This window comes from Amia ocellicauda, chromosome 6 (assembly GCF_036373705.1).
Source record: "Amia ocellicauda isolate fAmiCal2 chromosome 6, fAmiCal2.hap1, whole genome shotgun sequence".
NCBI lineage: Eukaryota > Metazoa > Chordata > Actinopteri > Amiiformes > Amiidae > Amia > Amia ocellicauda.
Window position 1 is genome coordinate 49,837,834 of NC_089855.1, and position 15,232 is coordinate 49,853,065.

Sequence of the window (15,232 nt, forward strand, 5' to 3'; positions counted from 1 at the left end):
AGTCAGACCGAAGAGACTGTATGATGTTTTAGATTAAAGATAGTATGCAGACTGAGCAAGTTAGATTTATCGAGCTAGCAAACAGCCATTGAGGCACCTGTTCGGGACGTACCCTGTAGAAATTCCTGTCAACGATAAAAGGATCAAACGGTGGAGAAAAAGCCCGCAGGATGTTTGTCAAAACTCTGTTTGTGGACTGAATGGCTTTCCCAGATTGGCAGGGACTGTTTTTGGTATTGACTGAGGGACAGTTGTAAAAGACAACCTCTCACCGGACCTCTGGCATACACCAAAGAAAGCCACCTCACCTCTCCCCCGGATCTCACAAAACACAATCCCCCCCGCCCCCAGGGAAGACAGACCGCAATCGGACTCGGGCTTGCACCTTTTGATTGGATGAACGGCCGCAAACATTCTATGTCATTTTCTTTTAAAGCTTCACTCGTGCTTGTAAAAAACCGAGGTCTCACTGAAAGAATGCCCTGACGTGGTTGCTTCCAAGCTAGCTGGTTTACAAAGTTCCTTTAACGATGATTTCCAAGAAGGGAAATAATCTATCTGTAATCTGTCAACACAGGCACCTTCTTCTCCATTAAGCCACACGGTCACCACCAGGAAGGTGAACGCACCAGGCCGACCCGGAGTTTTCGCCAATTCGTCTCCAAGCCTCCCAAGAGGGAACATAAACAGGCCTTATTCGCAGACACAAGCCCTCACGCAGGGAGACCACCGCTTCACCGCCGCTGCCCCTGCCAAGGGCCCCAGGTCCCACCGAGACTTGAACTCAGATCGCTGGATTCAGAGTCCAGAGTGCTAACCATTACACCATGGAACCAAGCCGGCTGCCCACCTCTTGCCCGTGACGAAGGTTTCTGCTCTACGCACACGTCTTGCTCTGTCGCACGGCCAAGTCCAGAGTGAGCCAAGTTGCGCCCAGAGTGCTGCGTGTGGCGGGTCACTTCCGGAGCCTTCCCTGGTGGTCTAGTGGTCAGGATTCGGCGCTCTCACCGCCGCGGCCCGGGTTCGATTCCCGGTCAGGGAAGGTGGATCTGATGCTCTTCCCCTAGGACCTGTGTGGTGCATTTTCTCTCTCTCTATCTGTGATTAAATCCTTACTTATATACATATGTCCATGAACGTTTCTGGAGCTCATGTAAATCACATCACACGACGGGCCGTGATCTTTTCGGTCACTTTGAAAGTCTTGCTCATGACAATCCTTTTCTATTGCGGCACGATGGCTGCCACCGAGGATGGAATGTCGTCCGCAGTTGGCTGCAAGCTTGCCTGAAGCGCAGGAAAGGACTTACTCGCGACGTGCCACTTAAAGAATGAAAAAGTGGGGGTCGGCCTCACCGAGAGCCCTGAGGATTAGCTCACGTGGTAGAGCGCTCGCTTAGCATTGTAGCGTTATGTTGGTTGTATTTGGATAAGAGCATTTGGGCTCTGAGCTGAAGCACTGATCTAAAGAAAACCTCTCCCCCCCAAAGTTATCAGATTCCCTTAGCTCATCAGCTTGGAACTGGTTTGCATCAAAGTGACAGTTTTGGGGAGGATGGCACCAAGAAGAGGCCAAAAAGTTTGGAATTCTGCTATGAGATGTCTGGAGAAAGGGGCCTGTAGGTGATAAAAACTCTTTGAAGTGGACGAGAGCCGAAATCCCGACATAGAGCTACGAACCCAGGCCAACCGGCATTTCCAAAAGATGGCATGGATTGACATCAGTCATAAATCAAGCCCCCCTCCAATAGGACACTGGGGGCTGAAACCGAAATCCAATCTCAAAAACTCAAGAACCAATCACCTCTTGATCTGACAGACTATAAGGAACAGCGGACAGTCTTTCTCGCTCTCTCTCACCTGAACCAGTAACTCGCTGCCACAGCTCAACCTGTAGCTCTGTTGCCAGAACCGGAACCAGAAACCAACTAAGTCTTTGCCGGCAACAGAAGAGTTAAACTGGGAGAAGGAGATTGAGCCGTACGAAGAATTCTTTTAAAGGACTTTATTAAATAAAGAACTTTACAGACTGCGCTGCCCGCCTGTGCCCACCTGATCAGTGGAGTTTTACAGCTGGACAAATGACTAAGTCGACTGTATACAAAAGTGTCAGTCATTTAAATAGCTATTTGAGTCTTAAGAAACTTGACCCTTGGAACAAACACGGCCCTGCTTTCCTCAAAGACGTCTTCAAATAAGTACGGTGAGAGACCCTGCTTGCCAAGAAGTTTTTGTGCACAACCTTGGAGCCTTCAAACCAGTGGAAAATCTGTTTGGAAACGACTCTACTTTCGCGAAACCCCAACTTCCAGGTGTATCGACTGAGTGGAAGTTCTTTGACAAAGCCGAACCAGACTGCCTTTGTTCCAAACCACACGGACCTCGTGCCGTGTGCTGTTATCTGAGCCCGAAGCCAGAGAGGCCTCTCTGCGACGAAGTTCAGATAAGTTTAACAGTTTGGAGTTCATGATTCATGACATTTGAGAAATCAATTAGAAATGTTAATCTGTGATTCATAACTCTAGAATGTGTAATTTCATTTAGTTTTCTTAAATATAAATGTGTGTTGCATTAAACTGTTTTGTTGATCATTTTAGAAATAAAATCTGTCAACGCCGAGAAATATCTTCTCATTCCTGTTTAACTGTTTAGTCTGAAATTGACACAAGTTAATAGACATTAGATTATTGGTGGCTCTGCCTATCCTTAATCATTGAATAATAATCAGTTAAGGGAAATTGTGGTAACAAGTAATGATAGGATCTTTCTCGGCACCTAAACGTGAATGAGACTGATATATATATAACGAGAAGTTACCTGACATAAATACTAACCTGCGTAGTTATTTAATGTCTGACTAATAATACTAACGAGAGACTCACCTTCGTCTTACTAACCGGCATTGTAGTCAATGTGTTTATAACCTTTTTTGTTTAACGATTTGTGTTATCATATGTGATCCCATGGTCTTTGATTTGGTCATAGAAGTGATTTGTCTTCGATTTGTTGATCTAGAGTTGAATTGTAATTAGTTTTTCCCTTTTGTATAATTAGTGTAGTGCTACATTTAGTCTTTGTTTTGAATACATTTGATAATTTATATCTTTGGAATTGGTGTCTGCGTCCAATTATTACAGAAATTGAGTTCTACAAGATTCCAGAATTCGTGATAAGGTGATACTATAAATTCACTTCTTTAATTGAAATGTATAAGTGTACCTTACGCTACAGCATGCGAGAGGCAGCGGGATCGCTGGCCCTCACGCAGGCCATCACCGCAAAGGCACTCCAACCCTCAATCTTCCGATCCGAAGTCAGACCGAAGAGACTGTATGATGTTTTAGATTAAAGATAGTATGCAGACCGAGCAAGTTAGATTTATCGAGCTAGCAAACAGCCATTGAGGCACCTGTTCGGGACGTACCCTGTAGAAATTCCTGTCAACGATAAAAGGATCAAACGGTGGAGAAAAAGCCCGCAGGATGTTTGTCAAAACTCTGTTTGTGGACTGAATGGCTTTCCCAGATTGGCAGGGACTGTTTTTGGTATTGACTGAGGGACAGTTGTAAAAGACAACCTCTCACCGGACCTCTGGCATACACCAAAGAAAGCCACCTCACCTCTCCCCCGAATCTCACAAAACACAATCCCCCCCGCCCCCAGGGAAGACAGACCGCAATCGGACTCGGGCTAGCAAATTTTGATTGGATGAACGGCCGCAAACATTCTATGTCATTTTCTTTTAAAGCTTCACTCGTGCTTGTAAAAAACCGAGGTCTCACTGAAAGAATGCCCTGACGTGGTTGCTTCCAAGCTAGCTGGTTTACAAAGTTCCTTTTCGCTTTAACGATGATTTCCAAGAAGGGAAATAATCTATCTGTAATCTGTCAACACAGGCACCTTCTTCTCCGTTAAGCCACGCGGTCACCACCAGGAAGATGAACGCACCAGGCCGACCCGGAGTTTTTGCCAATTCGTCTCCAAGCCTCCCAAGAGGGAACATAAACAGGCCTTATTCGCAGACACAGGCCCTCACGCAGGGAGACCACCGCTTCACCGCCGCTGCCCCTGCCAAGGGCCCCAGGTCCCACCGAGACTTGAAATCAGATCGCTGGATTCAGAGTCCAGAGTGCTAACCATTACACCATGGAACCAAGCCGGCTGCCCACCTCTTGCCCGTGACGAAGGTTTCTGCTCTACGCACACGTCTCGCTCTGTCGCACGGCCAAGTCCAGAGTGAGCCAAGTTGCGCCCAGAGTGCTGCGTGTGGCGGGTCACTTCCGGAGCCGTCCCTGGTGGTCTAGTGGTCAGGATTCGGCGCTCTCACCGCCGCGGCCCGGGTTCGATTCCCGGTCAGGGAAGGTGGATCTGTTGCTCTTCCCCTAGGACCTGTGAGTAGATAGTAGGGTTTTTTGGGCGCGGCCTATTTTGTTATGACGTATGCCCTAAGCTTATTAATATTCCTACGTCATAATTGGGGGGCGTGATTTTAGAGTTATTTCCTTAATTATTCCTACGTCATATCCGTCAGAAAGTGTACACCCCTAAAACCCTGAACAACAAGGCCACCCATAAAGACCCCCCCCCCCCCCCTGAAGGCAACGCCCCGAAACTCTCCTCTCTATTTAAGACCCCGCGCTGCTTTTAGGCAATACCTCTTTAATTCTCAGCATCTGAAACATCCCGCTTCTTCAACATGTCCAGCGACATCAACATGAAACCCCGCAAGAAACAATCCCGGGCAAGGGTTCCTGTACTCACCAATTTGAAGATTGAACGCTCCTGGGTGTTGTTCTGGGGGGGTCGACGGGGTTACCGCTTTAAAAGGGATCCCAGCTATGTTGGAGTGGAGCTTTTTGCTTTGGGAGAGAAGGAGGATACGTTGGAACCTTTTGAGACGGTGATTGAATACTCTTTTGAGGACTGGTTGAAGGTGATGGCATGGAGAGACCTGGGGCTTGTGGATAAGACTCTAGAAGGCTTGCAAGAGGGTCCAAGAGAAGGCGAAACGGAGTCTCCGACTCAGAGTTTTGAAAGGTGTGAATGGGAAAGCTTGCAGAACTACGGTACAGTGGTGAAGAGTCTATCTCTAACTACTGATCGTAAGGTTTTGTTTAGCAGTACCCTGATTACAAACCCTATTGAAGGGGTTGTGGAGGATCCAGAAAAACAGGTTACTGAAATTATGTTTGACGCCGTGGACTGGCCGTTCTTGAAAGAGGTCATAAACTGTATAAATGATGGTTTTGACATCTTGACCAAATGTTCACAACTGGATTCTGTTAGAAGGAGAATATGCTGGATTATGGATTATATATCCCCCTTGAATGACGACGACGATGATAAAACAGACGACCTGTGGGGGGTTGGAGGGGGGTCTGACGGCTCAGGGTCTACTCTCTTCTAAGAGGGCGGTGTGTCGTGACGTAGTGAAGAGATAGGATAAAAGGCGCAACAATTCATTCATGGTTTAAAATTAAAGAGAATGTCTTACCCGAAAGCTGCGGACGTCGACAGGCTCTACAGGCCTCTTCAAACCCGGGATCACCCCTGGTTCTATTCCCCAGATTTTGTATACACTCCGGAACCCTCTGACTGCGGTTACCCTCCAAGACCTCAGACCCCGGTCCCTCAGGACGAAACAACATGCGGAGCGATGGATGTCCAAATGAGTCTCGGGGATCCCCAGCCTCTGGAGCTCATGGAGGGCCTCGATTTTGCCGAACTGTCTACCGTCTGTGCGTCTCAGGAGGGGGTCAGTCCAATGGATGTAGAAACACCCCACAAACCACCAGGCGACCCAATGAGCATCGGACGGTCTCGGGGGCGTGATGAAGACGCAGGATTTATGCCCGGGGTAGGTGTCCAAGTAAGCAGAGTGGTTAAAAGCACCCTGGTGTATATTCTGAGTGCTCTCATCGACCGAGCTCTGAAAGAAGTCTGTCGGGGGTGTGAAGTGAATCACCCCAGTCAGTTGAGACACAGTTGTTTGTTTGAACCAGACCGTTACTATTTCCTGTTCTATTTCAACGTGTTTTACAGAAGACTGAACAAACCGTGGCTGAAACCGGCACTAATCAAGGCTCTGTCTTACTCCCACATACATGTCACTGCTGGACAAGTCCAGAAAATCATAGATGAGATTTTGCTGGAGCTGAAAAAGGAGCCGTTTATAATAGAGAAACTTGGGCAGCTGCTCAATGACCTGGATGAGCCAAGTAGAAAAACCGCTGGCAAGCTAAAAGCTTATTTCTTCCGTAAAGAAGTTAAAGCTGGGGGCAGCGACGAAGAATTCGACATCTACGCCACTGATTCAGACTCTGACCTGAACTAAGGGACTTTGAACATGGGGAATGTTCTGGACTGCTGCTGCAACTGGTTCTGTCATCAACACTCTGCAGCTAACCTGAGAGCGCTATTACACCATGTGCTTGACAGAAAAGTAGCCAACGCGAGCCTTTTCTCTACAGATTTAACCATCGATGAGGATCAACTTTCAAACCTGGAAAAGTTAATGGTTGCTGTAACAAAGACCGGGGGGTACGAACACTGGGATGAAGCGCTCAAGGGGGCCAAGAATGATATTAGGCCATTTCATCAACATCTGTATGACCTTTTACTGAGCATGTTTAATACCCCTCTGTTTACTTTTAAAATAGGTCATATTGTTGTTTTATTTACATATGTAACTGAGGTGTGTGCCTACAAGATAAAGAAACAGGTATTTGTTGATATAGATCAAGTAACCAATCATCTGATTTCTTTTTGTCTGGACCGTAGAAAAAATTGTTGTGTATGTTATACTTTTCTCAAATGTCTAAAAAGGGGTATCTGCTCTCCTGAAGTTGAATAAAAAACCTTGTATAAAAACTTTGCGCATAGTGTGGGTCTGTGTGTTTATTTGGCAGAATGACTCGGCAAGCTCCCCAAATGCATGAACTATACTACAACCCAGCCAAGATTGGGGGTTTGGCGGGTAAGAAGGGTTTTCAAAGAGGACTCGCTGAGGCCGGCGTGAAGGTTAATGATGTGGTTGTTTCAGAATGGTTACGGGAACAAGACGCCTATACCTTACATAAACCTCTCAGGATTAACTTTAAAAGAAACCGTGTATATGCAACTGACATAGACTCACAATGGCAAATGGATCTAGTCGATATGTCAAATTTATCAAAACATAACAATGGTCACAAATTTATGTTGATGTGTATCGATGTGTTATCAAAATATGCCTGGGCTCGCATTCTACATAATAAAACAGGTCGGGCGGTGACAAGGGCCTTTGAGGATATATTGTCCCAGGGACGATGTCCTAAAAAACTGCAGACTGATAAAGGAAAAGAGTTTCTCAACAGAGAATTTCAGAATCTACTGAAGAGACACAAAATACATCATTTCACCACCGGTAATGAGCTTAAGGCATCGGTGGTGGAGAGGTTTAACCGCACCATAAAGACCAAAATGTGGAGATATTTTACAGCGGTCAACACGTTCAAGTATTTTGATAAAGTTCAGGATTTTATCGATGCTTACAACCAAGGGTATCACGCCAGTATTAAAATGAAGCCTATAGATGTTGATCAAAGTAATTCTTTTAAGGTCTATAAAAAATTATACGGCCCATTTATTAAGAAGGGGAAAACTACTTATAAGTTCAACATCGGTGATGTGGTTCGCGTTTCAAAGCTAAGGAGTACTTTTGCCAAAGGTTATGAACAAACATTTTCTGACGAATATTTTACAGTTACCGAACAGGTGGCTAGAGACCCCCCCGTGTACCGGTTAAAAGACTATGACGGGGAGGATATAGAAGGAACGTTTTATGAAGCCGAGATACAAAAAATTATTGTGGGTAAAGACATTGTATACAGAGTTGAAAAGATATTAGCTGAGAAAACCCAGAACCGGAAAAAATATGTGTTGGTGAAATGGCTTGGATGGCCTGAAAAGTTCAATAGTTGGGTCCCGGAACAACAGGTTTGTGATATTCAAGCCTTATAACAACATGCCCGCTGGTGTGATGGGGTCATTACTTTCGATACTCAAGATGGAATCAGGAGGCTTCTACGTGACTCTACCCAGTAACGCCTCTCTCGATATATACCCTAAAAATGAAATATCCAGTTACACGGTACAATTTGGAAAATCTATAGATCTAAGGGGGTCGTGGGAAGTGGGGTTGGCGGAAATACAGTATCCTTACACTTGGGCTGTTTTACAAGATAAGGATGCCACCTTCGCCATTTTTGACGATGTTAAAAAGAGTCAATGGACATTCACGATGCAAGGAGGTTATTATGACAATGTGGATACAATATTAGATGAGATGCATAAACAGTTCTCAGAAGGCACCCCCAACATCAAGCTATATTACAACCCTATTAAAAACAGAGTGTACAAGGTGTCAAAACCTGGTATTAGCATTCAAACCAAAGGACAACTGGGGCGTATATTAGGGTTCTATTCTGACACAGAGAGCAGGTTCTCAGAAGTGGTGGCACCCTTCCCGGCTGACATCAGTGGCGGCTTTTACACTCTTTATGTGTATACGGATATCATAACACACCAGAGGGTCGGGGATAGCTATGTCCCCCTTTTGAGAAATGTACTTATTAAAGGTAAAAGCAATGACATGGTCACAATTACTTATGACAAGCCACACTACGTACCAGTCTCAAAGACCCACTTTGACCATGTTTTCACAGGTGGATGTGACCCTGGGAGATCGGCTCATTAGTCAAAGCAGCAATACTTACCCCTATAGGGCCATGATGGAGTGTATCCTTAATTATAGTGAGGAGACCCTAAGCAAACAGTTCAGCCCCGGCCTTTTCTTCAAAGACACCCCGGAAGCTATGGACGACCAGGATCCAGAGGGACTCAATAAGGGTTTGCAAAAAAGAACGGCCTTTTCAACAGAAGGGAGGACCTTTGAGCTAATGGGACATATTCATGCAGACATATTTTTCCAAGAAAAACTCATGCTCAACGGGGTAGACATTAAAATTAAAATGATCCGTAGTAAAAGTGCTTTTTGTCTGATGACCCCTGATACTGAAAAATATAAACTGACCATATTATCGGCCTCGCTGTTTGTGAAAAAAGTATCCGTCTCCCCGGCGGTTAAACTAGGACATGCGCAGGCTTTAATGACGGCAAACGCCAAGTACCCGATCGAAAGAGTCTATATGAAAGTCCACAGTATCCCCGCAGGGACACGGGTGATGAACCAGGAAAATCTGTTTCTAGGCCAGCTCCCAAAACAGGTTATTATAGGTCTCGTGGATAATGATGCATTTACCGGGGTTTACAACAAGAACCCCTTTAACTTTAAACATTATAACGCGGAATTTATAGCACTGTACGTCGATGGTGTGCAGGTTCCATCCAGACCTTTTCAACCTGACTTTGAAAACGGCAACGCGGTTCGTGAATATTACAGTCTAGTACTGGCTACGGGTCGCCATCTCAAGGATCAACCTCTGCTGATCGATCGCCGGGAATACTGCAGCGGTTACACCCTGTACGGTTTCAACCTGACCCCTGACGAAGAGTGTGGACAACATTTTTCACTGATGAAGACGGGCAATATGCGTTTGGAGATGCGTTTCAAGCAGCCTCTACCACGCACTGTAAATATGGTCGTGTATGCTGTGTTTGACAACATTATTGAGGTGAATCAGAGGAGAAACGTTCTGTATGATTATTATTAAAATGAACACCAGAGAGCTCAACCACATCATGAATGCCCTGGACGGCTCACGGAAAGTGTTTCAAGGAGTCTACGCCTGCGACCAGCTGCCTAAATTTAAGATCAAGAATTTACCTGCAATGTACATAATCAACACACACCCTAAAAATATGCCCGGAGAACATTGGCTGGCTATTTATCTAAGGGAGGACCGCCGTGGGGAATTTTTTGATTCCTATGGAAACCCCCCGGATTTCAGACCTTTCCCTCGGAAGATCAATAACTTTCTGCTCAACAACTGTCAAGAAACCATTTACAGCGGTCGTCAAGTACAAAGTCTTCAGACCTTCACTTGTGGTCAACACTGTGTGTTTTTCTTATATCATAGATCTAAAGGAAGGTCATACCCCGATATTATGTCCTTGTACAGTGAGGATTTAGGCCAAAATGATAAAAAAGTGGCAGAGTTTGTCAGGACACTGTGGACCCCCCCTTATAACACAATTACTTACGACCCTAGCCAGCCATGTATACAGATGGGGTGTTCTTGTGAGGATTTTAAAAGATGTCATGCGTGTTAAAGTGAAAAAATAATGAAAACAGCCTTTGAATCATTAGTTTTGTTTTTATTCAACACAAATCTTATACAAAGCAGGGTTATGTTATAAATAAATGTACAACATTTGAAAATAAAAATAAAAAATAAAAAAATTGTTTGTCGGTTCCTTATTTACAGGGGAGACAAATAAAAACATGAGATTAATAAGCTTCCCAACGATGGATAGATCCTGAGGAGGGTTGCTCAACACGGTCAGAGTAATGAGATATCGGCGTCAGATCAGTCACCACCTCTTTACACAGACGGATTTTTTGTCGCGTTTCCTGGTTAGGGACTGTTGATTGGGGCATGTTCAGACAGGCCATCGCCTGTAGGAAAGCATTCCAGCCTACAGGTCGGCGACTATCGGGTACCTTATTAGTGCTAGTGACACTCTTCAACAAATCAAACATGTGTGAACCTTTGATCAGTTGTCCTTTAAAAACAAATTCACCCTGTTCATTCCAAGTCGTTACCCGCGGTTTCTGAACCATTTTGTGCAGAATATATTCTGCATGTCTTTTGCTTCTGGCCGGCATGTTTCTCAAAACATCCATTACAACATCTCCCTCTGAACTCTCAACAGGTTCGGGCACCGCAACATCTTTATCAACCGTACCCCCCGCATCAGTCCCAGAACCATTTTCTTGAGAGGCCATGGTTAAAGTTAAAATGTTTTGATCTTTTTCACCCTGTCTAACCAGACGGAGGTAGCGCTGTAACGTGTTGCTATACATCTGGGCTTTGGAATACTGATTTAAATCGGCCCTGGCCAGTATAGCTTTCATTTCAGAGTCCAGGTTGTTTTCGGCCATTTGTCTAATGGGCTCTGGCCCGACAACATTTTTTCTCAGTTTCTCAAGCTGCTCCTGAGGGATCAAAAACATTTTCTGAGCATATTCCATTATTAACCCACTCTAGAAGCTAGAAGACTGGTTAGGAAAGGCACGGCTATGCTCAACAGCGGTCCTATAAAACCTCCGGTTTGATTAATCTTCTTTCTTTTTCTTTTAATAGAATACTTCTTATTAGCGATGATCTTGATAACCGCTTTTTGTTTTTTGAGTTTAGAATGTTGAGAAGGGGTTAGGGGTATATTACCGCGTAAGATGTTAAAAGCTATTTCACACAGGGTCTCGATCAAATCCGAGGGGGCCCCTGCCAGCACAGCTTTCCTATGGCGCGGGCTCCCCTCAAATAACATTTGCAAAAGCGGCAGATTTCTTTTAATCCGAACAGACATTCTTATTTATTTCCTTTTCTTTAGCACATACACTGCCGGCCAATCGGGCGGGCACAAACCTGTTCTGAGGCGAAAGTCTTCTGGGGTTTGTGCTTTTAAGTCCACAATCAAGTACCCGTAGGGTTTTTTGGTGGCATCCTCAAATGCCTCCAAAAAGAATTTGGTCTGGTTAGGGTACATTTGACGAGCCAAGACGGTGACCTGTAGTTTATCTCTGGGGTTTTTAAAAAGAATTATATAATTGGCATTTAAATTAATAGTGCGGCTTTTTTTACCTTGAAAAAATAGATTTTGAACTAAATAAATAATACTTAAATTCCTATGATGAGTGTACTTTGTGAAAGCTTTTTCCACTTCACTGTTGTCACCGGCCTGCTCCATCAGGTCATCAAGGATCACTAGATTAGTTTGTCCGGGCGGGAACAGGTCATCGTCACACAACGAGGCGGGGAGACCTTGCACAAATTTCAGATTATTTTTTTTTGATGCCAAATCATCGTAGAGAGGTTGCCAGCAAGAGTAACACCACACTATGTTGTCAAGAGCTTGGGACACGGTTGCGTCCACATCTTCTATGATGTTCTTTATAAGATAGCTCTTACTCGAATTGGAGGGACCGGCTATAATACAGGAGAAAGGGTGTTGAAGTCTGTTATCAAAACCACTGCTAATATCCATAAGGCAGAGTGGTATAATCAGTCTTCAACACTCTTTTATTGTACACCACCCTGAACCGTTTGTTTAGTGATCTATTTTCCAATGTGTACCCCTTTTTATTGTGATAGATCTGATTTCCGGCTGTAATAATCTCGCGAGGAGGCGCGTCTTTCTCGGTTACAAAACTTTGTACCAGGGTCGTCAGAGACTTGATGTTAATGAGCTTGTTGTTACAATGGTTCAGAGTGAAACCCTTAACTTTCATACAGGTCTTACCCGCAGCCGTTCTGTATGCGTAAGTCTTAGGACCCCCTGAAACAAACTCCACTATGTGGTCCTGAGGATCTAGCTCGCTCGTTAACTCCCCAAGGTAGTCCCCGAGGGGAGGGACCCAATCCCCTGGCCTGGTGACAAAGATTACAGAGTCAGTATCATGATAGAGCGTGCGTTCCTGCAGCTGATCCATTAAGTTGTACAGATCAAGCCGGGCGTAAGCCGTGGTAAAAACCGCTATGAAAACATTAACGTTTCCCTGTTTGGTGGGGAAATCTTTAGGGGCCCTCCACTGGACCTGTGCCACGTGGTCATTTAAGAATTGAAAGTGTGATACTGCATGTTGTTTGGAAAAGATAAATTCTATAAACTGTTCAGGGGTTTTAATCAAGGTTGTGTTTAGACGGTTATTTCTTTCCCCAAACTTACGCCACAGACTGTTTAAAATCAGTTTGGACATTTGTCTCTTGGCGGGGTTTACAGTTATGTTCCCCGGCTCTAGACGGATCCCTTCCTTTTCAAAATATTGCTGAACGTACCGCTCTTTGGCAGCGGAGTCAACACACCATGAGGGATAGCCCGATGCCTCCTGTTTCCCTTTCAGATGGGTCATAATGTACTCAGCAAAAAGAGTATCAGATTTTTCAGAAAAATGCCAAACCTCATACACCTTACCGACTCTGTAACCTTTCTCCACCGCCTTGTCAAGCTCAATGCTACACCAGACACCCGTCAGCGCTCTCTCGTCATCACTGTGCAGACAAGAGGTATTTTGATTTTCAGTTTCCACACACGTTCTACACAGAGGGAACATCAATTTTCCCGAACACCTGTAAGGCAACACGGGTAGGAACAGCTCACGAGGAGGGTACATGGTGACTTTGATCAAACCAAAGTACTGTCCGATTTCGAGAAAGTCACGATAAACAATGGTTGGATGCCCCACCGGGTACATTTTGGTCTTGTTGACATAAGGGTACAGACTGGTGAAATCATAGTAATCTACTCTCTCACCCTCCTTTACCTCATAATGTAAACAGAGGGCGTTGGTACGACCCCCAAATAACGCATCCCTGGGCTCTAGACGTTCAGGAAAGTCCAAGGTTTCCATAAGCCGTTGTACCCCCACATCCTGTTGCTTCAGGGTCGTCCACGCGTGTTCCCAAATCACCAGTACATTCAAACCATAGGTGTTTTTTAAAGTTTCAATTCGTTCCTGGAAATCATAGTACATATCACCGCAGAGTTTTTGTGTTACGGGGTTAAAGGTGTTTGGGTCGAAGCACTGAGGACAGCCATGGTAAATACAACCAGCAAACTCATAAGCGGTACGCCGCCCGGACACGTCGCTAAAACCGTCTAAGTAGTAAGGACCCATTTTGACTTCCTCTTGATTTAAAGCATGTCTGATGAAGATGTTATCCCGGGCACTCAGATATTCCAGCCACTGTATGGAGACAGTCGAAAAGTTATTTTGTCTAGCACGATAGTTGTCAGAAGTGGTGTCCGCTATAGTGTTTTTCTGCAAGAAATTGGATCGATACATTTTCATGCAGAGAGACGCTATGGTCACACTTTGCAAAGGGTCGAGACCCGACGTGTTGATAACCTCGGTGCGGAAACGCAAACAGGCTTCTTTAAGGATCACCACATCATTTTTACAATAAGCGGCCATCTCTTCTCGGAAATCAAAAACACCCCCCTTAACCGTATTGTACCATTTAAAGAATTCCTCCCTCTCATGAGACATCATAGTATCAACCCCATAATAAGAGGCGGGCGGGTAGGACCCTCGATAATTTTGAGTGTCCTTAGTATTAAAAAAATGGCAGAACCAACCTTTCTTCTGAGCCTCAAAACCCAGAGCTTTAGGCAAAGCGCTCAATTTCATGGGGAGGAAATTTAACGAGTCTATGTAACGTTGGTTGAAAGCCTCGTCGGTGAAACACATGATCTTGCTACCCTGAGCTATTATTTTTGGGGTCACCCCATTTTCCACCAGATACTTCATCAATATGTAAGAATCATAACCCTTAGCATTGTGGGCAATAAATGTGTAATTGAGGTATTTTGGACCGCGATACCGCGTAAAGAAATCCCTGACACAACTCTCACCGCTAGCTGACCACTCACAATCCAACATGTCAATACAGTGTATATAATTAGCAACATGGACCCCGTTTTCTTGCCGGCATTCAAAATCAAAAAAGACATACCGGTTGTGCGGCGGCTCCTTTTTAACCGGCTGAATAAAGCACTGGTGTTCAGACCCCGGGGTTAAATCCGCATTACAGATCCTACATCTCGGTTCCAGACATTTGTGTGGTTTAACCTCATGAAAACGGTACTGGAGGCAACACTGCGGGCAATATTTAGTTTGATCACAATAACTCCGTTTTTTAACCCCCTCAGCAGCGGCCCTCTGCACCTTATGTTCGGAAAAACAGAATGCGGAGAGACAAATCCTTAAGCAATCTTTACATCGGATGGTAGGGGCCAAACCCTTACGACATTGCGGATTGAAACAGACGTTACAGTAACCGTCACAGCGGTGCTTAAGCTTATCATTGAAGGCCTTATAACACCAATGACAAACATACGAACAACCCAAAAAAGCCGTCAAACTCTTTATTCCAAAGTAATGACTATCACTTAGGAAGAGAAACAGTGTCTGTGTATGGGTTTCAGGATGTGTCTGAAATTTCACAAATACTTCCTTTACCTCACAACGGTACCACACAACAATTTTTAAAGACAACAACTCCTCAAA

General features: G+C 44.8%; 4 non-coding genes across 4 annotated transcripts; 2 read left to right on the forward strand and 2 right to left on the reverse strand.

Moving 5' to 3' along the window:
* Positions 1–763: 763 nt before the first annotated feature.
* trnaq-cug (transfer RNA glutamine (anticodon CUG)) lies at positions 764–835 on the reverse strand. The gene has a single exon. It is a non-coding gene; the product is annotated as a tRNA-Gln (tRNA).
* Positions 836–970: 135 nt separating this feature from the next.
* trnae-cuc (transfer RNA glutamic acid (anticodon CUC)) lies at positions 971–1,042 on the forward strand. Its single transcript has one exon. It is a non-coding gene; the product is annotated as a tRNA-Glu (tRNA).
* Positions 1,043–4,082: 3,040 nt separating this feature from the next.
* Positions 4,083–4,154, reverse strand: trnaq-cug (transfer RNA glutamine (anticodon CUG)). The gene has a single exon. It is a non-coding gene; the product is annotated as a tRNA-Gln (tRNA).
* Positions 4,155–4,289: 135 nt separating this feature from the next.
* Positions 4,290–4,361, forward strand: trnae-cuc (transfer RNA glutamic acid (anticodon CUC)). Its single transcript has one exon. It is a non-coding gene; the product is annotated as a tRNA-Glu (tRNA).
* The last annotated feature ends 10,871 nt before the right edge of the window (positions 4,362–15,232 follow it).